At 42.9% G+C, this 26418-nt stretch overlaps 1 protein-coding gene across 3 annotated transcripts in view; it reads left to right on the top strand.

Moving 5' to 3' along the window:
- The first annotated feature begins 1243 nt into the window (after positions 1–1243).
- Positions 1244–26418, top strand: part of plcg2 (phospholipase C, gamma 2) — a 223001-nt gene continuing 197826 nt past the window's right edge. The window contains exon 1 of one of the 3 annotated variants that reach the window (XM_034175720.1): positions 1244–1369. The gene's annotated coding sequence lies outside the window, so the exon portion shown is untranslated. The remainder of the gene's footprint in view (positions 1370–26418) is intronic. The other 2 variants (XM_034175722.1, XM_034175721.1) reach the window with 2 other exon arrangements.

Here is a 26418-nt window from a genome sequence, read left to right as displayed (position 1 = left end):
AACTTTGAATCTGTGAATATGTTTCTAACTTTACTGGAGTAAAGGTCAGTGGCAACATTTGAGTTTGTCCACTTCCAGAAAAGCACAGAAAAAGTGCACATGCTTGACATACGATACTATACACTTTATTATCCCCTTAGGGAAATTTGTCTTGGACTCATGCTACGTGCCTTTACAAAAGGAAAACAAACAAATACAAATAAAAACACAACCACATCTATAACAAATTCACATGACAGGAAGTCAGGAGAAACACCATAAGTGTTGCACAATTCCGGTTTTAGACATTATTGTTTAGCATTGTGATGGACATGGGGACGAATGAATTTTTGAGTCTATTCAATCTGCTCCGAGGGACTCTATACCTTCTCCCAGAGGGAAGGAGAGTGTACTCTGTGTGAAGGACATGAGCTGAATCCATCAATATCCTCTGAGCTGCTTTCAGGACAGACTCTTCATAGAGTGAGCTGAGAGACTGATATTGTTTCTTTCCAATTATCTTCATTGCATTATCAATTTGTCTGTTAAGTTTTGTTTTAAGTTGCACAGAGAGGTTGCTGTACCAGGCAGTCATGCCATATCTGACTAGGCTCTCTAGAACTGCCTGGTAAAACAACATTATTTTTTGATTGACACCATACAAAGTCTACGAAGAAAATCAAGTCTCTGATGGAGTCGAGAACACAGACTGTCCACATGTACAGTCCAGCTGAGAGTATTGTCTATGTGCAGCCCCAAGTACTTGTATGAGCTGACCTGGTCAATAGGAGTACCATGTATGACCACAGGAGTATGGTCCCCAACAGTCCTTGGATCCAGAATCATTTCCTTGGTTTTATTAACATTTAAAACCAACATACTTTTGTTTTTAAAGTGTAAAATCATGTGACAGACTATTTTACTCTTTGCAAAGAGTTCTGTTTTCCATCATCAGTTTTTAGGTCAAGCAAAAGTCAACCTAAAACAAAGAGAACTGAGCAAACACAACAATTTTGAAGATACTGATTTTTTTTTTTTTTGTAACAAATGAAGCAATTAATTTTACGGTGCTTACTGACGGCGGTGCGCGTGCGTTCCAGCAGGTTCACAAAGAACCTTTGCGGGTTCCTGCAGAGGACTCGGTCCTGTGGCTGGGGACAAACCCCCCCCCCCCCCCCCAAAAAAAGGGGGGGGGGCTGCGGACTTTGCATAGTTACGCTTTTTGCTTCCGCATCTTTTTTTTGCGCCTATAAGTGAACTTTTACTTCCTCGTCAGCTCAGATAGAGGAACTGAGTGTTTTTGCGCCGTGTTTTCAACAGCTTCAACATCATGATTCGATAAAAAATAACTTCGTAAAGAGCACCTGAATAAAACGACTTCAACAAGAAGGTAAGAACTGAACTTTGTCTTTTTTTTTTTTAAAGTAAAACCAAACGCGCCAATAATCTGCCACCTGTCTGAAATTACAGTCGATCAATCAATCAATCAATAAATAGGAACGGAACAGGCTGTATTTCTGAGCACGAGTGACATCACCAACCCATCTGAATTGTGAAAAGTGAAAACCAAAGAAAAGCTCCCAAAATGTTGTTGAGACTTGGGAGCTGCGGATCCGGACAGTTTCCGTGTTTCAGTTGAGGCAGAATGCAGATAAGTTTAATGATCAGCCGCAATGAGACACACTGAAGAAGCTCCACACACCAGTGGCGCTTCTATACGGAATTACTTCCTGGGCGAGACCCCCTCTGCCCCCCCCCCATTTTTTTTTTTTTTTTCACAAAGAGCCATTTTTATTAATATTTTATTATAATTTTAATATTTTAGACATGTGCCTGAATTTGTAATTGAAATTGACATCAAAATCCCACAGCCTAAAATATAACTCTTATACAAAACATCCATGCAAATTTGAATAAACACGCCCTTACATGCTAAATGTCTGTAACTGGACACTATATTAATGTCTTTCAGGGAGGAACAATGAGCTCTTTTATTAAGGTGCATATTTGTCTCAAATGCACATTGCATATTTGCTAAATATTTAGCTTGATGTTTGTAAATATTAAGCTAAATGTGTAAATACTTATTATTAACTAATCTGCTAAAGTTTTAGGTTTGACAGAATTTAGATAATGTAGGCTAGTCTTTTGGGATGGGTATTGATAAGATTTTATCAATATCGATGCCATTATCAATTCGGCTTATCGATCTGATTCCTTATTGATTCCCTTATCAATACCTCTTGTGAATTTTCTGTGTACTAAAAGTAGGTTTTACAGGTTTTCTATGTCAACAACATTTTATTGAGTCTTAAAGTAAATAAATATGAAATTGGTCACTGTATCTCTGGACATAAATAAAAGTAAATAAAATCTGTATTTTTTGTCAAAAGCATTTCCTTTCAGACATTTTGGCATGAATGTCTCTCTGTACCGGCTGCTGCATGTCAGTACAGGATGTCTCATTTTGGGAGAAAAAAAAGGTTTTGATTGATTGCACTTTGTTTTTATTACAACATTTGGAAAGAGGTGTGATTTGATTTAAACAGTGTTTTACTTTGAAGTTATTAATTCCAACTGGACTCTATCATTCTAACTTGACTCGGCAGAGAGCTGTGCAGCATTTGGAGCTGTGTGAACAGAACGGAGGACGATTCTCGTTTCTTTCTCACAACCAGACAGGAGTCCCAGTTAGTGACTTTAATCTGCACAAAAGTGACTCACGATTTCACATATTCAGGGATGAAAGTGGTGAAAAACAAAAAAGTTGTAACCCAAATTACCCCCCAACACCACCCACACAAAAATGGTTCAATTCTAGAAGCTCTGAAATGCAATCTGGGACTATTCCAGACGATAAACTGCAGTGAGTGCAGCATCCATTTAGTGAGAAAAAACCCCCAACTTTCCTTATTCAGATTCATTCCAGTAGTATTCTGCTCTTACTAGGATGCAGCAGTTTTCTAGCTTGGCAGAAAGTTCTGGAGGAAATCACTGAAGAAATGAACACGTTGAAAATAGGCCGTGGCTATTCGCACGGCGGCCGTGTCCATAACTCTCATTTCAGTATTCGCACGGCAAGACTCTCGTGGCAAAAGGCCGCCCCTATTCTCTCATTTAATGCAGTGTGTTTGTTTATACAAATAGTTTCAAGTTTTACCACCAGAGTCTTGCCGTGCGAATACTGAAATGAGAGTTATGGACACGGCCGCCGTGCGGATAGCCAGTTCCTTGAAAATATGGTTTGACAGAAACAAATTGTCATTAAACTTAAATAAAACAGGGATGAAGTGGAGGTGTAAGAGTCACTCGGTGTTCACAGGAAACACTTATTTCTATATGTATGTTGTATAGTTGACTGTGTATACCTTTTGGTACGTATTGTAGAAAAATAACGTTAGCTATTTGAATTTTCAATAGGGGGCCAAGTAGGGGTCAATTGAAGAACTGCATATGGATAAAAAATATGTTCCAATCATATTGAAAGCTATACCACATTATGTGTCTGATCACAAAGATTCCAAAAAGGTATAGTTTGGACTATCTATAACTGAATGTTCTGGAGTATATATGTATGAGTATATATATGTTGTATGTTTCTATATTGTATATAGTATACAAATGGAATAGTTCTGACTGTGTTGAATGTTTGGTCTCCAAAGTAAAGGTCAAACAATGTCAACGTCCATTGGATTCTATGACATGTGACATGTTACCCCATAACATAACTAAGCATGACACATGGTGCAGACTATTCCTTTTTAAAATCCTACCAACTCAACCAATAATTTGCATCATGTTTTACCATAACTGGAGCAAATTTAACTTTTGACTCCTGTACAAACTGAAAGTGACCTTTGTCACCATGCTTGCTGTTTTTACCCCGTAACTCCAGAACATTCAGTCACAGATAATCCAAACTATACCTTTTTGGAATCTTTGTGATCAGACACATAATGTGTTATAGCTTTCAATATGACTGGAACATTTTTTGACCCCTATGCAGTTCTTCAATTGACCCCTACTTGGTCCCCTATTGAAAATTCAAATGGCTAATGCTATTTTTCTAAAATATGTACCAAAAGGTATACACAGTCAAACTTTGGTGCTTGTCTGGGATTTGGAGGATTCCTCTACAAATATTCTGTTATCTGCTGCACTAAAAAGGTTATTGATGTCGGTGGAGCGAGTCATTTCTTAACTATACCCAAAAGGAACCGGTTCTTGATGCCCATCCCTAGTTAACAGTAGAGTTTTCATGAAAAATCATAAACATAAGTCTTATTTTTATGTTTCTCTGACTGTTTATATATGTTTTCACCTGTTCTCTTTTTGTAACACTTAAAAAATCAGCAAAAGGGTTATATATTAATCCTTAGTAGCACAGTAGTAGCATTTCTTAAAACTACAGCCAATCAACAATTTCGAACAACATTTTCATTCTCAGTGGCCCAAAATTACTAAAGCTTGAGTATCTTTATTTCAGAAGCATTTTTGGCTGTAGACCAGTGTAATCAGCGTGTGCACTGCAAAACTATTAAAATATGAGAGGAAAGAGTGAAAGCAGAAAAGTGTCAAATCACGGCCTTTTTAACAGGTGCAGGTCAGGCTGCGGGTCCCTGTCTGAGCACAGTGTGAAAAAATTAAATAGTCGGCTTTGAAATGACGGTCAGCGTTGAAATTTAATTTTGTACCTCTGTTACTGTGCACGTCCAGACTACTCTGGGTTTTTAATAGAAATACTGCGATCAGACTTTGTATCCAATGTGAGTTAAAAATCTGTTATAAAAAGGGCTGCTCCCTTGTTTGCACTCGGGATCACCACAGCAAATCCAAGGTGGATCTGCATGTTGAATTGGCACAGGTTTTACACCGGATGCTCTTCCTGACGCAACTCCACATTACATGGAGAACTGTGGCAGGGGTGGGATTTGAACCCAGAACCTACTGCACTGAAACCAAGCACATTAACCACTTGGCCACCACACCTACAGTGAAAAATCTTGCTGAATGGTTTGTTCCAGCTTTCACCTCCATGAAATATTCGTACCATTGAATTCATAAACATTCATTATTTGTATATTATATAACAGATTTTTAACTTATATAATATACAAATAATGAATGTTTATGAATTCAATGGTACGAATATTTCATGAGGTGAAAGCTGGAACAAACCATTCAACAAGCTTTTGCCGAATTAAATATTCGTTCCATTGGAAGAATGTAAAAAAATTCATTATTTGTTTTATATAACAGCTAAAATAGATCCTTGTCATTTGATATTTTATTAATTTATAAACAACAGAAAAGGGACTTACGTTTTGGTGTTCCACTGTAACGTGTAGTCCAGTGATGATGTGCACTGACTTCAGACTTCCATAAAAAAAAGACTTTGTGTAGTTCCTCAGTCCAGCCAAAAATCACATCAGTGTTTCATGTGAACAGGTCTTCATGAAACCAGACGGCTTACAGCAGAGTGGATTTTGTGTGTGTGTGTAGCAGCATCAGTTAGCTCAATCGAATCATCGTGTTGTTGTCCCCTGAGTGCGCGCACACACACGCAACCGGTTTGGTCGAATGTGTGTACGTCCTCGAAAAAGTGAAAAAAAATCACGTCAGAAATGAGTCCAGGTTTTCTTTCTTTCTTCCTGCTAACAGACAGCACAGTGGATTTGTTTTGTGCAGTGGTGGGCACAGATAACCCAAAAATTAACTTCGATAACAGATAATTAGATAACTGAAAAGCTATCTTTGATAAAGATAAACCGATAAACCACCCAAAATGTATCGGAAGTTACAGATAACCGATAACCGATAAATTGCAGTATTGTTTCTGGTATATTTGCAACTACTAATAAACTGAATTTGAGTTTTAACACCGATCTGGAAACATCAAAAGCAACAACACCCAAACAATGAGCCCACACTTCTATGTTTGAACACCCTGTCTGAGTAAAACTGCCTCTGCTAAACACTGATTGGTTCAGTCATTCATTATGTAAACTAACACGTTAATGTGACGTGTGTCGTGTGTTGGTGTTTACAGATAAATGTGCTTTTGTAAAATATTCCATTTTGTTATTTGTAAAAACAGGCATTTTTACGGAGCCCTCGAAGTGTCATCGCAACATGTTTTGCATGTGGAGAGAATGTGTGCTCATTTTATTAGTTTTATTATTTTTATTATTAGTTTTATGATGTGCGCACGTTTTATGATGTTGTAAAATGTGCACTCAATATTGTCTTGACACATAAATGTTGGCTTTACACTGTGTGAGTTTTAGCCCTTTTTCAGATGATTTTTCATTCGTGCGAGAATTTTTTGGACCGAGTTTCAGGTTAATCGCATGTCCTGCATCGTGTAGTGTACATGGAGTAACAAGCTGCGTTTAACATCTCACGACCACCTCCTGATCGCTGATCGTATGGTCGAATGAAAGTCAAACCTGTTTTATATTATTCTGGTTGGCCGTCATCCTGCTGCTGCTGAAGAGCTACAAGCGTCCAACTGTGCATGTGCAAACACCACAGAGCTGTCTTGTAATTTTTTTTTGTTGTTTTGTTTTTAAACTTTGATGTCTCCCATCGAGAGGTTTTGTAAATTAAGTTTGAAAAACTTAACTTGTGATTAAAAATATCATACAGTGTCTGCTCAGCTTTAGGACGACTACTGTCATGAACTACATGAACACTACTGGTCAGTAGATGGCAGTAGAGACCGTGAAAACTTGCCAAAACAAATTCCAGATAATCCGTGTCTGCTACATTTAACATGCGTGGAATTTAACAAACGCAAATACAGTACAATAACGTCTATAAACCCAGAGAATATATTTACGAGAGTTTTAGGCACTAGAGTTTAATGCTGTTGTCCATGGAGCCTGATCAGAGTGTCTGAAATGCATTTGTCCTGTCGTGAACGTACTGAGATTACTCATAATGCACTGCTGGGCACAGCATGTCCACACTAAAACCTTAAAAATTAGCACATTACTTTAAAACTAAAACATATATCTGATATTTTCACTTTCTAAAACTTCAGACATGACAGTAATTTTAAATAACTTGTCCGAAATTAGTTTGGTTAAAATTTGAACCACAAGTTAAAAATGTATGCCTCTGGATGACTTTGGTGATATTGCCAGTGTATCAGTATGGTGTTAAAAGAAATTATTTTATTTTTTTTGTGACCAGTTCTCTTTTGCCTGCAGAGGGTAGAGTAGTTCTTCTTAGACGCAGCTCTCTTCTGTTTGCAGAGGGTGGAACCATACATCTGTTAGGAAACTTTTATCAGGTAGGTGCTCAACTGCTTTTAAATTTTAAAAATGTTTGCTGCTGTTCAGCTTTGTTTACTACGTTATCGGTCTAAAGGTTATTGGACAAAAATTTATCGGAAGATAATTAGTCCGATAATGGTTTTTAAAGTTATCTAAAAAGATAATCCGATAATGAAAACATTATCTTCGATAATTATCTGTTATCGGATTATCGGAACTGTGCCCACCACTGGTTTTGTGTGTGTGTGTGTATCTTACAAGAATTAGCAGCATCAGTTAGCTCAATCAAATTATGTCTTGGGAGAGTTGTTGTCCCCCGCGCGCGCACACATACCTGGTCAGCATTTGTGCGTGCGTGTACAACAACAACAAAAAAAGACTGTGTATGTCCTCAGTGCAGCGAAAAAAATCACGTCAGAAATGAGTCCATCTTTTGTTCTTTCTTCTTGCTAACAGACTCTAGGCAGCACAATGGATTTGTTTTGTGTGTGTGCGCGTGCACACGTGTGCATGTGCGTGCATGAGCATGTGTGCGCACGCACGTACTTGTGCACGCGCATGAGCGCACACACGTGTGCGTGCACGATCACGTGTGCGCATGGGCATGTGCATGTGTGTGCGTGTGCGCATGTGCACGTGAGAGTGCAATGGTACCAAACATATGGAACCAAATTTGCACTCCAAATGAAACCAAGCTGCACTCTAAATGCAATGCAACACAAATAGGATAAATTAGTCCATGTCATGTGACATACAAAGCACCAATCAAATGACAAGAATCCACTCAGCTGTTATAGACCAGTGTTTATTACATGGAAAACAACACAAAAACTTTGGGACTTTTTTTTGTCCAGTGACTGTCAATATCCAGTTTATACGATGTCAGTTTAGGTGAGTTTTACTCTACATGGGACTGAACAATAAATTTACCTCTCAAAATGTTGACGATGACGTCGGCTTCCATCCCACACAGCTGACTTTATTTTCCCAAATTTTTCTTCTGTTCAGATCTGAAGGAAATCTGTACATCTTGAAGCCCTTGTTGTGTCTGTTTGTGCATCCAAACGTACAGCAACCCGGCATTTTCAGCAAATAAATAAATAAAATAGCTCAATTTACATACAGATAGTTTAACAGCGAACTCTATTTTAGCCCCAAGATGGCACCACGAGTCACCTGACCGTTTTTTCCCGTTTGTCATGTCTCTACTCTCTGAATAAAGGTGCTATGTGTTATGCGGTGAGGGTTAACAACACTAGATTAAGTATATATATCTTGTAGGTGTACACTGCATCACATGCAGGCACACAAAAAAGGTCAGATTGAAGTCACTTCAGATAGTAATGTGAACGCAGCTCAAGTTCTGAACCTTCCTTACGTAGGTAGGCTGTCCTTTCTGCCTGTCCTTTCTGCTTCAGTTTGTCCTCTCTGGTGAGATTCAAACCCTTTGTTAAACTCCGTCCGCTTTCAGACACCTTTTATTTCATAAACTGGCTGCACGCTGCAGCCTTGTTCTTCCTGTCGTGATGCTTGATGACTCCCAGACAAACGTCAGAGTTCTGGTTTTGTGCTGAGCATCCTAAGTGGACTTGGCCCTGCCACAGGAGACATTGTAGAGCAGGACAACAGGATCCCACTGATCAGAGCAGGGGGGAAACAGACATGGAAACGGACGACTTTTATTTATTTATGTGCTGCTCCACAGTGAGTCACATGGACTAAAGAAGCACAGCATCTACAGTGACTGAGACGGACTAAAGAAGCACAGCATCTACAGTGACTGAGACGGACTAAAGAAGCACAGCATCTACGGTGACTGAGACGGACTAAAGAAGCACAGCAGCTACGGTGACTGAGACGGACTAAAGAAGCACAGCATCTACGGTAATAGAGACGGACTAAAGAAGCACAGCAGCTACGGTGACTGAGACGGACTAAAGAAGCACAGCAGCTATGGTGACTGAGACGGACTAAAGAAGCACAGCAGCTACGGTGACTGAGATGCATTAAAGAAGCACAGCAGCTATGGTGACTGAGACGGACTAAAGAAGCACAGCAGCTACGGTGACTGAGATGCATTAAAGAAGCACAGCAGCTATGGTGACTGAGACGGACTAAAGAAGCACAGCAGCTACGGTGACTGAGACGGACTAAAGAAGCACAGCAGCTACGGTGACTAAGACGCACTAAAGAAGCACAGCAGCTACGGTGACTGAGACGCATTACAGAAGCACAGCAGCTACGGTGACTGAGACGCACTAAAGAAGCACAGCAGCTACGGTGACTGAGACGCATTAAAGAAGCACAGCAGCTACGGTGACTGAGACGCACTAAAGAAGCACAGCAGCTACGGTGACTGAGATGCACTAAAGAAGCACAGCAGCTACGGTGACTGAGACGCATTAAAGAAGCACAGCAGCTACGGTGACTGAGACGCACTAAAGAAGCGCAGCAGCTACGGTGACTGAGACGGACTAAAGAAGCGCAGCAGCTACGGTGACTGAGACGCATTACAGAAGCACAGCAGCTACGGTGACTGAGACGCACTAAAGAAGCACAGCAGCTACGGTGACTGAGACGCACTAAAGAAGCACAGCAGCTACGGTGACTGAGACGCACTAAAGAAGCACAGCAGCTACGGTGACTGAGACGCATTAAAGAAGCACAGCAGCTACGGTGACTGAGACGCACTAAAGAAGCACAGCAGCTACGGTGACTGAGACGCATTAAAGAAGCACAGCAGCTACGGTGACTGAGACGCATTACAGAAGCACAGCAGCTACGGTGACTGAGACGCACTAAAGAAGCACAGCAGCTACGGTGACTGAGACGCATTAAAGAAGCACAGCAGCTACGGTGACTGAGACGCATTACAGAAGCACAGCAGCTACGGTGACTGAGACGCACTAAAGAAGCACAGCAGCTACGGTGACTGAGACGCATTAAAGAAGCACAGCAGCTACGGTGACTGAGACGCATTACAGAAGCACAGCAGCTACGGTGACTGAGACGCACTAAAGAAGCACAGCAGCTACGGTGACTGAGACGCATTAAAGAAGCACAGCAGCTACGGTGACTGAGACGCATTAAAGAAGCACAGCAGCTACGGTGACTGAGATGCACTAAAGAAGCACAGCAGCTACGGTGACTGAGATGGACATTTGTCCAAATCATTTCTCTGTGTTTTCAGTTTTTTTGTGTTTTTGTGTTCAAATAGAACTATGTGGTTAACAAGCTGATGACAGACACACACATGTCTACAAGCCAGCAATGTGGAGTGGTGTCCTGGCCGATAATATCAACCTTTCACCAACAAATCCATATCAGTGTTATTTCTGTCAGTATGAAAGCAGAGTAAACAACACAGAAAAGACCTGGCTGTTGGAAATGGTGTCATTTTGTTGTCTTGATGGTATTGATTACAATGCTGTCAAGCATGGCTGGGATCCCCATCATACCTTGTTCACATTAGCTACAAAAGACAGTTAAAGAGAGCAGCTGGAGCAGTTAGTCAGCCATTTGTTCTAATAGTATGAAACTATTGCAGAATGTGCCTCAGGAGAGTGTCTTCATGGAAATTGTAATGTGTTAATTGTCAGATTTTTTTTTTTTGTGAATTTGTGAAAAGGAATATATATATATATATATATATATATATATATATATATATATATAATAGTACTGTTGAAACTGAAACCAACCAATTAAATGTTCTTCATCTTTCATTCTTTTTGTTGGTTTTTCTGTCTGTATTTGCCAGCTTGAGGCCGTTATGAGTATTTAGTAGTTCTAATTACAATTTCCATAACTAATACCAGCAGAAGCACTAAATAAGCGTAGTAAGCACGGCCTTGTAGTCGAGGTTGTGAAGTCAGTTTGGCATGAGGTGGAGGCAAAGAAAAAATGAAAAAGTGCAGAAGAAAACACTAATCAAACACACAAGTAGTATAAATAAAGAAAATACGTACCTGGGTAAGACATCAGCACCACACGACACTTTATGAATGCATTTAAATCAAATTTACGAGGGTGGACTGAAAAGTTCTGCTTTCAGTGTGATTATTTCATTGACAAGTAACATATTGAGGTGACACTATTACAACAATAACCTTTTATTTATTGACAATTGCTGCACCAAACAGTTTTCTCCTGCAATTTCAGGTGTTAAATTGCCTTTGGTATAACACACGTGCACAGTATTGGTACAACTTGGAGATGTTCATGGATGTGCGTTTGAAACACTGAGATATCCTCACCACAGACACTTGTGCACCTGTGGGTGTTCATCAGTGAATCAGTGTTAATATTGAACCCTACACTCACTCATCACTCATCTTCAACCGCTTGTCCGGGATCGGGTCGCGGGGGCAACAGCTCCAGCAGGGGACCCCAGACTTCCCTTTCCCGGGACACTTTGACCACCTCTGACTGGGGATCCCGAGGCGTTTCCAGGCCAGTGTGAAGATATAATCTCTCCACCTCGTCCTGGGTCTTCCCTGGGGTCTCCTCCCAGATGTATGTGTCTGGAACACCTCCCTAGTGTCGTTGAATGGTTTGTTCCACTGAACTCATTAACATTCATTATTTGTATAATATAATATCAAATAACAAGGATCTATTTTAGCTGTTATATATAAAATAACAGTCATTTAATTCGCACATGAAGTAATTTTGTTTGTAGCCACCAGTGTGTAAGAACGTGCGCCCCCGCCTGTTACTCGGTCTAGCTCGGTCCAGACTGTCTGCAGCGTATCCGGCGTGATCGAGGGGCTCACAGAAATTCTGTGGGTGAGAAAAGAAAGTTTTTGAGTTCATGTATCTGCCGTCACCATATTTATTATAAGCATGTTCCATGAAAGTTCTGATATTATAGCTACTTGAAATCAAGGAGTGTTTTTTGTGCACACCCTGTATATTTGACACATTGAACCCTTGCACTGGTACCAGAGGCCTCGAGGTGTTAGAACATCGAATGCAGACACAGTGTTGGCTCCGTATGCAAACTGAAAAGACTCGGGACAGCAGTTGGTCTGGTGTCATTGTAAATCCTGTAAAACATCCTCGAACTTTCTGTTGCACCAGGTACCCTTTAAAAATATTAGTTCACAGAATTTCAGGGTTGATCAGAGTCAGCAGGCTTCCTGCTACAGATTTCTCACCTGATGCTCCCTGATTAAAAATGGTGGAGAATCAGACTCAGACCAGTAAAGGCTGTGAGGCTACTTTGTTTTCAAATCCACAATCAAAATGATTCAAGTGATGTTTGTTTGTGTGAAGGTGATGGTCTAGTCTCTAGTGGTTAAGCAGCAGGCTTGGGTCCAGAGGATCCTCAGTTCAAACTTCCATCACCCAGAAAATCACTGAGGGCCCTTGAGCAAGCTCCTTCCCCAAAGTGCTCCTTGCGTTTATTGAGGGCCTTGTATGGCAGCAGCCTGACATCTGTGTGTGAAGGCTTCTGATATAGATGGAAAAGCATTATGAGGACCCGAGTAGCAAAAAGTCCTACGAGGACCCTATTGTAATTGTTCTGTTTTTTTAATTATTTACTATTATTATTATTTATTTATTTATTTATTCTTCTTCTTCACACTTTTCAAATCCAAATTTCGACCCTTTCCCATGCTCATGCTAGGGTTCGTCAAACTTTGCCGAGCTTTTCGGAGCACGCCGTTTCACTTCGACTGGCTGTCACGCACACATACTTCATCGTAGAGCCTTCAAACGTGCTGGACATGATGAGGGCTCCGCCCTGAACCTCTGCATACGAGGTCTGTTAGAAAAGTAACGGACCTTTTTATTTTTTGCAAAAACTATATGGATTTGAATCATGTGTGATTGCATCAGCCAAGCTTGAACCTTTGTGCGCATGCGTGTGTTTTTTCACGCCTGTCAGTTGCGTCATTCGCCTGTGAGCACGCCTTGTGGGAGGAGTGGTCCAACCCCCTTGTCGGATTTTCATTGTCAGGAAATTGGCTGATCGACTGCCACTTTGCTTCATCAAAATTTTTTCAGAAAGTGTGAGAGACAGCCAAGTGGAAACCATTTGGAAAATTCAGATGGCTTTCGGTGAAGATCTTATGGGGACCACACAGATTAAGGACAATTACAGCTGGATTAAAGGCGGGACACAGCGGCGGATGGCGCGCCGCGCACCAAGCGGCGATCGACAGGCTCAAATGACCAGATCATTTCGAAAGTGAACACTTTGTTGATCCGGGACGTCGTCTGACTACCAGAGAAATGGCAAGATAGCTGGACATAGCACTTTTTCGGCACATTCCACTGTTACAGGAGTTTTTGTAATGGAAAGAGGAGCGGAGAAATTCGCCACGGAGCCGCTCATGGCGCGGGACGAAAGCACCTCCGTGTTGGTCTCACAGGACAAGCCCTAACATGCCCAGCTCTTGCACCATTTGGCTTTCGATGGCTTTTCAGTCGTGTGACTATGCGAGAAATTGTGGACGAGCTGGATATGCTACAACATGTCCTGTGAGGCTTCATCATGGCGTTGCTTTTTGTTCTGTGCCCTGCGCCCCCGACACGCGAATCCCTCCGCACATCTTTTCATGACAAAAAACTCCTGCAACAGTGGAATGTGCCGTTCATTTCCAAAGTAAATGCTTTGTTGATCCGGGACATCGTCTGACTACCACAGAAATGGCAGAAGAGTTTGACATCAGTACTTTTTCAGCATGAAAAGACGTGTGGAGGATTTCCCACGTCGGGACGGAGGCGCAGAGCACAGAATAAAAAGCAACGCTTGTCCAGCCCGTCCACAATTTCTCACACGACTGAAAAGCCACCGAAAGCCGTCTGAATCTTCCGAATAGTGCAAGGTGGGCATGTTAGGGCTTGTCCTGTGAGACCAACATGGAGGTGCTTTCGTCCCGCGCCATGAGCGGCTCCGTGGCGAATTTCTCCGCTCCTCTTTCCATTACAGAAACTCCTGTAACAGTGGAATGTGCCGAAAAAGTGCTATGTCCAGCTGTCTTGCCATTTCTCTGGTAGTCAGACGACGTCCCGGATCAACAAAGCGTTCACTTTCGAAATGATCTGGTCATTTGAGCGTGTCGATCGCCGTGCGGTGCGCCATCCGCCGCTATGGGCCGTCTTTAATCCAGTTGTAATTGTCCTTAATCTCTGTGATCCCCATAAGATCTTCAACGAAAGCAATATGAATTTTCCATATGGTTTCCACTTGGCTGTCTCTCACACTTTCTGAAAAAATTTTGATGAAGCAAAGCGGCAGTCGATCAACCAATTTCCTGACAATGAAAATCCACCGTGAGGGCTGGACCACTCCTCCCACAAGGCATGCTCACAGGCGAAGGACGCAACTGACAGGCGTGAAAAACTCACGCATGCGCACGAAGGTTCAAGCTTGGCTGATGCAGTCACACATGATTCAAATCCATATAGATTTTGCAAAAAATATAAAGGTCCGTTACTTTTGTAACAGACCTCATATATTATCTTCCCACCGCCGCCATAGTGCTCCCCCAGTGGTAAAAGGAAATGTCCTATATTTACTTTTACAGGTACTGATGTCACATAGTTAATCAACTTCATTCCACTTCTAAAACATGCAGAACAAGTTGGTGAATGTAGGCGATGATTGCCATGAAGTTACGAGTAACAGCGTCCGTGTGACGGCGTGCTGAATATCGACCCTTCGCCATGAAATTACGTTCTTCCTTTTGATGGCTTTAATTTTGTCATATCATCATGAAAATTGATACACAGGTCAAGCACAACAACCTCTTACAATTCATAGGGGTGTCGCCCATGGGCGGGGCAAAATGCCTCAATAGCGCCCCCTTGAAACTCTCAAAAACCCCTCCCCATAGGGGTTTTTTTTTTTGGAGTAGGGAGATGAAAATTGGTACACATGTGTGACTTGCATAGACATACAAAAAAGTCTCTTGCACCATGGGTCTACTCCAAACAGGAAGTCGGCCATTTTGAATTTTCTTGTCATTTTGGCGTGATTTCTACACGTTGTATTTGAGCAAACTTCTCCTAGGGATTTTGTCCAATGCACTTCAAATTTCTTTCAGATCATCCAGAGATGATACTGATCAAAAGTTATCGAAAGCTTTTCTCTATGTTGAAGGGTGTGGCTGCTATGGCGCCGCTATTTTGAACCTTTGCCATGGAACATCAAGTCATGATAACTCCTTCAGGCTTTGCCTGATTGACTTGAAACTTCACATGTTTGATGAGGGTTGGTCCTTGAACACACCTGGCCCCTCTCTTTGTGCTCTGAGTGCCCCCAGTGGATGAACCATCAGCTTGTCATAACTCATTCACGCATTACTTGATTGACTTGAAACTTCACGTGTAATGAGGGTCAGCCCCTTAATACACCTGGCCCCTCCGTTTGTGCTCTGAACGCCCCCCTAGTGGATGAACAATCAACTTCCTCTGACTCCTTAATGCATTGTCTGATTTGCTTGAAACTTGAACTGTGTGATGAGGGTCGGGCCCTGTATGCACCTGCACACATCTAGTCACAAGGGGACGTGCTGGCCTTTGTAGGCAGTCACACGGCACGAGGGCCTGTATATGACTGCTTGCAGTCCTAGTATATAAATGCTTCTGATATAGTATATAAATACAGTCCATTTTCCATTTTACGATGACTGTGATTGTGCCTGTGCCTCAGTGCAGACCACAAACTCACATCCATTGCTTGGGGAGACCACTGCTTGATGGTCCTCCTATGGGGTTTAATGGTTTTTGGTTTCTGGCAATGCTTTGGGATGAGAAAAATGGCAGGTAATCAGAATCACCCAGTGATGCTTTCAGGACTGTGTGAACCCCCGTCGGCTAAGACAGAACCACTGGTCAAGTGTTTTGTCTCTCTGTAAACATGTGATGATTCATACCATCCTCACTGTTGGTGGTGGTGGTGGGGGGGTGGTATGATGTAGGCCACAGCTTTCAGGAAGAAGCTGTTCCTCAGTATGTTAGTTTGTGTGTTGATGAATATTCTGCCCGATGGGATGGGGACAAACAGTTGGTGACCTGGATGAGTCGGGTCCTTGATGATGTTGCCCTCCTGGACCTTCTATATAGCCGGCTGGACAGACTGTGTTGTGTTGTTGTTGAGCTTGTTGACCAGTTTGTGGGGTATTATTGTGCTGAAGGCAGAGCTGAAGTCGACAAATAAGATCTTTTTGTATGTTTTGGGATATTCCCAACACATACACCAGCGTGAAGTGCAATTGAGATTGGATCCTCTGTTGATTTGATTCCACAATAGGTGAACTGGTGGCTATCCAGGTTAGTGGGAATGCTGGCGTTGATGTGCGTGAGAACAAGCCTCCCAACGCACTTCATGGCAATCAGTGGAAAGCATCTGGGCGGTAATCGTTGAGACATTTGACTGCTTGCTGTTAAGATGGTAGTGGTTTTAAGGTATGTGGGGACTGCGGCCTGCTGTAGGGACAGGTTACAGCTGCTAGTTAGCACTCCAGCTAACTGGTCAGCACATGACTTCAGTGTGTGGCCTGGTACTCTAACCTGGTCCTGTTACTTTGAAGACATCCATCTTCCTCACAGTAGTTCTCTCATGATGGATCTTTCCGGCTCGTCCCTGGGCGGTGTTTGAGTGTTATTGTGATTGTCAAAGCGTGCAAAGAACTGGTTCAGGGCATCAGGAAGTGAGATGTCATGGCTGGTCAGCGAGACTCGCTTCCTGTTCCTGGACTGGTATAAGTCCTGGATGTAGGTCTGTCTGGCTCTCATGATTTTTTTCTGCAGACCTAACAGTTTGTTGAAGTCTGTGCCGGTGTTTTGTCAAGATGTGCGGTCTCGTCGAATTGTACGCCTCATCGCATAAATTGACAGTTCCGTGGGTCAGGATGCCGTAACGTTGTGCGTCTCGACAATGTATAAATACAGTGTGCACATGCAAATTTTAACTTTTTAAAATTGAAAAGACACTTATTGCTGTTGTATTTTCATTCCTCGGTCACTCGGTCTGGGAGTTCAACGCAGTAAAGAGATGCACGTCAACCCGAGGGGGGGGGAGGTGTGAAAGTCTGGGTAGAGTCCTGCCTTGACATGCAACGCATAATCACTCAGTCTGACGCAGCAGTCTCTCCTTTCTGTTCTTCCGCCCTGGTGCCTCGGTAACCCAAGACACGTTCTTCACTGGGCTTCCCACAGAAGTTTTTGCCCATAACAATCATGCCTTGTCCACCACCTACACCAGCCCCGCGGTGCTCTTCAGCACGGCAGCCTGCTATGCTGTGTCATTCTGCTGGACTGGCTTGGCAGCTGTTTGCTGTTCCCACACCGCCCACACCTTGTTGCACCCAGTGCCTACACCACGAAAGCCATAAGCACTCATGTTGCCTGACTTCTCTTTGGTGATCACTCCCACAAGGTTATCAGAACCGATCACATCTCCCCAGTTGCCGGTAGAGCCATCAAGAAGATTCACATCACCACAACGCTCAGCAGCGCGCATGTCTTTGGAAATGTCAGCGGCACACCACCTGCAAGCTCATCGGCGGTACCAGCAGATTCAGCTACTTTGCACACACCACAGGAAGCGTCAGCGGCACGCCCATCTGCAATCTCATTGGTGGTGCCGGCAGATTCAAATACTGTGTGCATACCACAAGAAACTTCAGCAACATGTCCACCTGCAAGCTCATCAGCGGTGACACTCATCGGCGCACACGCCACAGGAAACAGGCATCCGTGAAGACGACCTTAGACAACCTTATAAACGGCAGCACACTGCACATCGCTCTGACTGTGCCAGGTCATCGCTGCAATATGGGATTGTGGGAAGGCTGCCGGACAACTTTTGAGGTTTCCCGGATGTAAACAAGAAGACATCCAACAGGGCGCAAAGCCACACTCATACATCAGCAAGAGGGTAAGTAATCATGTTTCAGTTGAAATTTTTGCTATTCGTGTGACTCAGCTAACAACCTGCCGCTGAACACCACAAAAACAAAAGAAATAATCCTGGACTTCAGGAAGGACAGGGCTGACCCAGCCCCGCTCTACATCCAAGCGGACTGTGTGGAAAGGTTCAGCTCCATCAGGTTCCTGGGAGTGCAGCTCTCTGACAGCCTCTCCTGGACTGCCAACACCACAGTGGTGGTGAAGAAAGCCCAGCAGCGACTCCACTTCCTGAGGGTGCTCAGGAGAAACAATCTGGAGGAGAAGCTGCTGGTGTTGTTCTACAGAGCCACCATTGAGAACATCCTGACGTACTGCATCACAGCGTGGTATGGGGGATGCACAGCAGCAGACAGGAGAGCGCTGCAGAGGGTGATCAGAATGGCCCAGGGGATCACTGGCTGCACTCTGCCCAGCCTGGAAGACATCGCTAGCGCTCGCTACCTCAGCAGAGCTGCCAGCATCAGCAAAGACACATCCCACCCCAGCAACCACCTGTTTGACCTACTACTGTCTGGGATGACGGTATAGGTCAATCAAAACTTGGACAAACAGACTCAGGGACAGCTTTCTCCCCAGAGGGATCACTGCACTGAGCAATAACAAATCACTTTAATCTGCACTTTTCAAGTTTCTTGTGCAATATCTGTAAACCATGTGCAATATTCCCGTGCAATATGATTCCACAGTTGTATATAATTCTTGTTTTACATTTTACTTGGTCCACATTTTATTTTATTTTACCTTATGTTTATATTAGTTGTACATATACTCTGAATAATTTACTGTTATATTTCACTATCTTTTATTTGGCTAAAATGACTCGCACCACGGAAAGCACCTTTTTGGAGTTGCACTGAAATCACATTGTAATGCAAATTACAGTTGACCATAAAGGCGATTCTGATTCTGACTTAAAATATTGTGAAATTAATACATCAGCAAGTGTTGTTTTGCAGTGCGGTTATTCATTTCTAGGAAGAGCCTCTGTGAATGTAGCACCCATTTCTAGTTGACTAGATTGGTGTAATTTGCAGATAAACACGATGGAAGAATGTGGAATCAGGTTTGCGGCATTTTGTTTTCATGTTTGTGATAATGGAACGTAAACATGAGACCTGGTAAAATTTAATTTCGCTTCTTCATGAGCGCTGAAATTATTCATTTTCTGCCTCAGAAAATAGTTTCTGGACTTGTTCTTTGCTATGTTTGATATATTTATGTATTTTTAAATCAAAATACACTTTCCGTTGTGGGACTACTTTAGGTGTAGTGATCGATTCTTGGTGATGAGGCCAGAGCGCGGCTGCACACAGAATATTAAAAATCTTAATAGTAGTTTGGCCCAACTGAGAGAGACCATTGCCTGAGCAAAAGTCGAGGATGAAATGGCAGGACAGTGAATTTTTCCTCATTTAGTTTATTACAGGTAGGGGTTCAGTAAACAGGAAGACAGTTCACGGAGCAATGGTACCAGGCAGGGGCAAGACAGAGGACGTGGTTGTAATCAAACAGGGTCAGTACATGAGCAAACTGGGTTATCGGAGCTGAAGCTAAAGGCAGGATCCAGTAAACAGAGCAGAGTCAAAAAATGGCTTGGCAAAAACAACGGAGATAGAGTGCACAACAAAGGAGTGACGAGACAGCAGATGAGGAACAGGTGCAAGAGAGTGAAGGAAGGACAAAACGCAGTGCAGACAGAACTACGAGAACTAAGTGAGTGGAATTTAACGGTGAAAAATGTGACTTGCTTAAGGTAGACAATAATTAATGTGAGCAAAACAAAAGGGGACAAAAACTAGGAAATAATGTGACTAATCTAAAAAGCGGGAAACTATGAGATCTATAATACTCGAAACTGGAACAGAACTGACACTGAATAAAGTATAAAAAATAAATGCAAAGACCCATAATAAGATGACAACACAAAATGAACAGACAATGCAATAAATCACAAATGGAACATAATTCACCACAACGGTCTAATACAGTGACCGCATCACTGCAGATGCTAATATATCGATCTCTGTCGATATGCCGTCTGTCGATCTCACGCTGAAACACTGAAGATAAATATAAAGCAAAACCCAGTGACTAAAGCATAATGGAAAGAATGTGAAAAACTAAACTAAGACTGAACACACAATGCATTGTAACAAAGTAAAACTCATGACAATCAGACAGAGACAGAGAAGATAAATAAGAAGCAAGACCAGAGAATACATAATTACAACTGAAGATAACCAGTACACCTAGTAAGTCCCTTCGGCTGCTCCCTTGTTTGCACTCGGGGTCGCCACAGCAAATCCAAGGTGGATCTGCATGTTGAATTGGCACAGGTTTTACGCCGGATGCCCTTCCTGACGCAACTCCACATTACAAGGAGAAAGATAACCAATACACCTGTGACTAACAAAATAAAAGATAACCAAGAACGAAACTAGTGACTACAGCAAACAGAAAGAAAAACAATAACTGACTGAACTGAAAATGCAATACAATGAACCAAGAATACAATAAAGAACCAAAACCAGGGACCACTGAATAATGCATAAACCAAACTAGAATGAAAATAACCAGTGGCCAGAATAAAACAACTATAAAGTCAAGACCAAGGCAAACGGAAAGAAAAGACGAGGAGACAAAATGCCAACTGGAACCCAAACATGACAGTTTCTCATCCTCGTAGATCTTTGGCCAGTATGTTTTTTTTTCAGTGGTTCTCATAATATTCCATGTTGGTGTTTTTTTTTTTTTCTTTTCATGTTTATCTGTTCTTTGTTTAAGCAAGTTTTCTCCCCACATCTTTATTCTGTTCATACTGCTTGCATTTTTTTTGTTGCCCCATTTTGTACCCCATGTAGTTCGTTTACTTGTCTATTTGTTTTCCATAGTGCTCACCTTATTTTGCTCTGTTGGTCTTTTTTATGTTCATGTTTTGTTGATTGAGTTTGTTTGTTTGTTTGTTTCAGCAGTGTCCCTGATATGCAAGTTCTGTTTTTAAGCATGTTTCCTCCTCTTTCGGTTCTGTTGTTCAGTTAATCTTGTCCTTTTTTTCTTGCCAGAAGGTCTGGTGCCCTGGGGGGGTCTTTTTCTTCCACCGTTTTGTGTCATGGGTCTGACCCTAGACCCCTGGACCACCCTGTTATGGTTCCCGGCCCCTTACTCGCCCATACTTATGGCCGACCTCCTACCGTTCCCATACTCTTTGATGGGCATCATGGCCATCCTCCCGATTTAGCCATTGACCTTACTGTCTGCACTATTGGCATCTGGCCCCAGCTATGGACCCCTGTGGGTTACACGGTGGACTGCCTCATGGCTGGTCATCCTCACCACCGTTCTCCTGGTTCACCTTTGACCCATTATGGACCTAATGGCCCAGTCACGTGACACTTAACGAAGGGCAACGAAGCCCAAACAAAAGAGGAAATCTGGAATTCATTGGCATCATTTAACCTTCACCAAGCTTCGTTCCTGAAGTTGGCGCTTCATCTGGATTTTTAAACTGTTGAAAAATTTGAACGAAAACCTCAATTCGTCCGTATTTTATTTTGCTGCTGTTCTTGATGTTTTTTATCATTTGATTAGTTTTTGTAACGTTAGCATTTAGTTTGACTTTGTTCAACCAGCTGAATGTTTTCACACAGGACAGAAACCGTTTCTGAGCGCTGCTGCTGTGTTCATGTACCGTCAGAAATTACAGGGCAAACTCAGCCTGGATTTTTGCTTGGATTTTTTTTATCTGGCTGGGGGGTTAACTTCATTGGGCTCAGGCACCTTATATAGGCCAGAATTAATCTTTTGTGTGGATACAGTTATATATTTTGCCACAAGCTACTGCTAAATTTGAAACAATAAAACAGTTGTGTAATTTCCGACAGTACTTGAACACAGTGGCAGCAGTAGCTCCTGCGTGTGCTTATTATTTTTTATCAAATGTAACAATATGTATGTAGGAATGACAATCCAGCCCTTGGGTTGGGTTATATAATTCAGATGATCCTTTAAGGGCTATCCGGTCCTTGTACTACCGCAGCAGGTGTTTGGTTCGCATTGCTGGTAGTAAGTCAAGCCTGTTTCCATTGTACGTCAGCCTCCACTAGGGCTGACCTTTGTCACCGGTTCTGTTCATTACCTTTATGGACAGAATTTCTAGGCGCAGTCAGGGTGTAGAGGGGGTCCAGTTTAGGAACCACAGAATCTTGTCTTTGCTGTTTGTGGACGATGTGGTTCTGTTGGCTTCGTCAAATCAGGACCTTCAGCACTTTGCAGCCGAGTGTGAAGCGTCCGGGATGAAAATCAGCACCTCCAAATCCGAAGCCTTGTTTCTCGACCGGAAAAAGGTGCTTTGCCCTCTTCAGGCCGGTGGAGTGTCCTTGCCTCAAGTGGAGGAGTTTAAGTATCTCGGGGTCTTGTTCACGAGTGAGGGACGGATGGAGTGTGAGATCGACAGACGGATCGGTGCAGCATCTGCAGTGATGCGGTCGCTGTATCAGACCGTCGTGGTGAAGAGAGAGTTGAGCAGGGGGCAAAGCTCTTGCTCTTACCAATCGATCTATGTTCTGACCCTCACATATGGTCATGAGATTTGGCTCATGACCGAAAGAACAAGTTCGCGAGTACAAGCGGCCGAGATGAGTTTCCTCTGCAGGGTGGCTGGGTGCCCCCTTAGAGATAGAGTGAGGAGCTCGGTCACTCTGGAGGACCTCGGAGCCGAGCTGCTGCTCCTCCACATCGAAAGGAGCCAGCTGAGGTGGCTCGGGCATCTTTTTCGGATGCCCCCTGGATGCCTTGCTGGAGAGGTGTTCCGGGCATGTCCCATCGGGAGGAGGCCCCGGGGAAGACCCAGGACACGCTGGAGAGACTACGTCTTGCAGCTGGCTTGGGAACGCCTTTGAGTTCCCCTGGTGGAGCTGGGGAGGTGTGTGTGGATCGGGAGGTCTGGGCGGCTTTGCTTGAGCTGCTGCCCCCGCGACCCGACGGACGGCGAAAGAAAATGGATAGATGGATGATTACGTAAAGAGCTGTTCTGGAAGGCAGAATTCACATTGTGGATCAGTGATTGGCTGGTGGAAATAACTACACACACAGGTTGATCAATTTACTGCTCTGATATATTCAATCATCTTTACATGTATATTTATTCCCACCTTTTGACAGTTTTCTGTTATAAATTAATATATATGGCATAGTAATGTAATACAGTGATACAGCAGTGACCACAGCACACCAGTGTGTTTTTTTAAATTGGAGCAAGACGAAGTGCACAGCGTGTCGGCAGACAGTGAAGGTTCTGATGATCCCTCTTTTGTTCTGGACGGGAACCAGAGCAGGTAGGTCCACCAACGTGTGCACAGATCTCCACAGCTTCTTTTTGCAGTTTCTCCAGGCTCGGTCCCAGCGCCGAGTCCTGGAATGTAGAGATGAAGACACATACTGCTCCAGCTGTGACTCCAGGCACATTTCGTTTAAAGTGTTGAACAGCATTAGCTTCGGTATTGTTTTGTTCCCCTTTCATCCCTGTTGCGCTCTTGGTTTGCAGGCTATTTGGTGATAAAGCTCGTTTGTCCACCTTTTCTCAATGAATTGTGACTTTTTTCCCTTCATTCAGGAATCGTGTGCTGTGTGACTGGGCCATTAGGACCGATCACTCAACCCTCTGTCCAGCTTTTTTGGTCACGTGGCTGTTGCCTGACCTCTGCTCTTTCTCCACTGGGGACCCTGGTGGGTTGCCCAGCTTCTGTCCTGACTCTGCCCTGGACCCTGATGGGTCACTCGGGCCCTGTTCTGACCCCACCGTGGATCCTGATGGATCGCACAGCCGCCCTTTTTATGGTATTTTTTCCTTTGGACGGCTGCATTGCTGCCCGGTCTTTGACCTCATTGGTATGGGTGGGGGTGGGGGGTCCTGTAACTTTCCTCCGGTCCTCCTGTTTGGGGATTTGGTTCATACTTGGGATGGGAATCTTTTGGCACCTCATGATTCGATTTACTTATGTTTCAGGGGACTGTGATTCGATTGGAAATGGATTATTGATGCAAATAAAAAAGAAAGGTCAGACTCGCATCTGCAGCTTCTTCCTGCCTTTCTGTGCACCTCATGGCAATGCACGTGCACACTGGCTGTGCAGAGCAGTTCGTGTTCTTGTTTTTAGATTAGGAGGTTTCTGGTTCAGTTCCACCCCTGCCCATTCTCCATGTAATGTGGAGTTGTGTCAGGAAGGGTGTCCAGTGAAAATCTTATACCAAATCACCACAGAGGATCTTTTGTTGAAACATTGGTGAAGATGAAGGACCTTACTAGTAAAACCAAAGAATTCAGAAGGTTGTTGTTTCGTAGTTAGTTACTGATCAAATGGTTAAAAGTTTAATGATTACACAGGTTCTTGTTCCTTCAGGACCACCTGCTGAGGACTCTGAGCAAAAGCACATAGATTCAGGGAGCAGCACAAATAACTGAGGAGAAAGAGGAAGAAAGAGATGATGAAAGAGAAACAAAGTTTCTGTTGACCTGCGCATATTTCAACTGCTGTTGCATTGAAGTTTGTCCAGTAGGTGGAAACGAAATAATTGTGTGACAAAATAATCCAATACTGTTGTTTAATTTAGTGTAATGCTACAACTTTATTTGCTGCTGATTAATAGAATGAGGATTAATAAGATTTAATAGACTGTAGAGAACATCACAATGACTCGAGGGACGTTGTCTGATCATATGGTTGTGTTCCAGAGAGTTATTGTTGTGGTTGTTTTTCAGAGAGTGTTGTTGTTGTGTGAACGTCAGTCTTTGGTTGTGTTTTAGAAAGTGTTGTTGTGTGAACGTTAGGCTGTGGTTGTGTTTCAGAGAGTGTTGTATGAACGTCAGTCTTTGGTTGTGTTTCAGAGAGTGTTATTGTTGTATGAAAGTCAGTCTTTGGTTGTGTTTTAGAGAGTGTTGTTTGTTGTGTGAACGTTAGGCTGTGGTTGTGTTTTAGAGAGTGTTATTGTGTGAACATCAGTCTGTGGTTATGTTTCAGAGAGTGTTATTGTTGTGTGAACGTCAGTCTGTGGTTACGTTTCAGAGAGTGTTATTATTGTGTGAACGTCAGTCTGTGGTTGTGTTTCAGAGAGTGTTGTTTGTTGTGTGAACGTTAGGCTGTGGTTGTGTTTCAGAGAGTGTTGTTTGTTGTGTGAACGTTAGGCTGTGGTTGTGTTTCAGAGTGTTGTTTGTTGTGTGAACGTTAGGCTGTGGTTATGTTTCAGAGAGTGTTATTGTTGTGTGAATGTCAGGCTGTGGTTGTGTTTCAGAGAGTGTTGTTGTGTGAACGTCTTTGGTTATGTTTCAGAGAGTGTTGTTATGTGAACGTTAGGCTGTGGTTGTGTTTCAGAGAGAGTGTTGTTGTGTGAATGTCAGTCTTTGGTTGTGTTTCAGAGAGAGTGTTGTTGTTGTGTGAACCTCAGTCTGTGGTTGTGTTTCAGAGAGAGTGTTGTTGTTGTGTGAACCTCAGTCTGTGGTTGTGTTTCAGAGAGAGTGTTGTTGTTGTGTGGACGTCAGTCTTTGGTTATGTTTCAGAGAGTGTTGTTGTTGTGTGAACGTCAGTCTGTGGTTGTGTTTCAGAGAGTGTTGTTGTGTGAACGTCAGTCTGTGGCTGTGTTTCAGAGAGTGTTGTTGTTGTGTGGACGTCAGTCTGTGGTTGTGTTTCAGAGAGTGTTGTTGTTGTGTGAACGTCAGTCTGTGGTTGTGTTTCAGAGAGTGTTGTTGTTGTGTGAACGTCAGTCTTTGGTTATGTTTCAGAGAGTGTTGTTGTTGTGTGAACCTCAGTCTGTGGTTATGTTTCAGAGAGTGTTGTTGTTGTGTGAACCTCAGTCTGTGGTTGTGTTTCAGAGAGTGTTGTTGTGTGAACCTCAGTCTGTGGTTATGTTTCAGAGAGTGTTGTTGTTGTGTGAACGTTAGGCTGTGGTTGTGTTTCAGAGAGTGTTGTATGAACGTCAGTCTTTGGTTGTGTTTCAGAGAGTGTTATTGTTGTATGAAAGTCAGTCTTTGGTTGTGTTTTAGAGAGTGTTGTTTGTTGTGTGAACGTTAGGCTGTGGTTGTGTTTTAGAGAGTGTTATTGTGTGAACATCAGTCTGTGGTTATGTTTCAGAGAGTGTTATTGTTGTGTGAACGTCAGTCTGTGGTTACGTTTCAGAGAGTGTTATTATTGTGTGAACGTCAGTCTGTGGTTGTGTTTCAGAGAGTGTTGTTTGTTGTGTG

The sequence above is a fragment of the Thalassophryne amazonica genome, chromosome 8 (assembly GCF_902500255.1).
Source record: "Thalassophryne amazonica chromosome 8, fThaAma1.1, whole genome shotgun sequence".
NCBI lineage: Eukaryota > Metazoa > Chordata > Actinopteri > Batrachoidiformes > Batrachoididae > Thalassophryne > Thalassophryne amazonica.
Note: the sequence above shows the minus strand (reverse complement) of the source record. Positions and strands in the feature narration are given on the sequence as shown.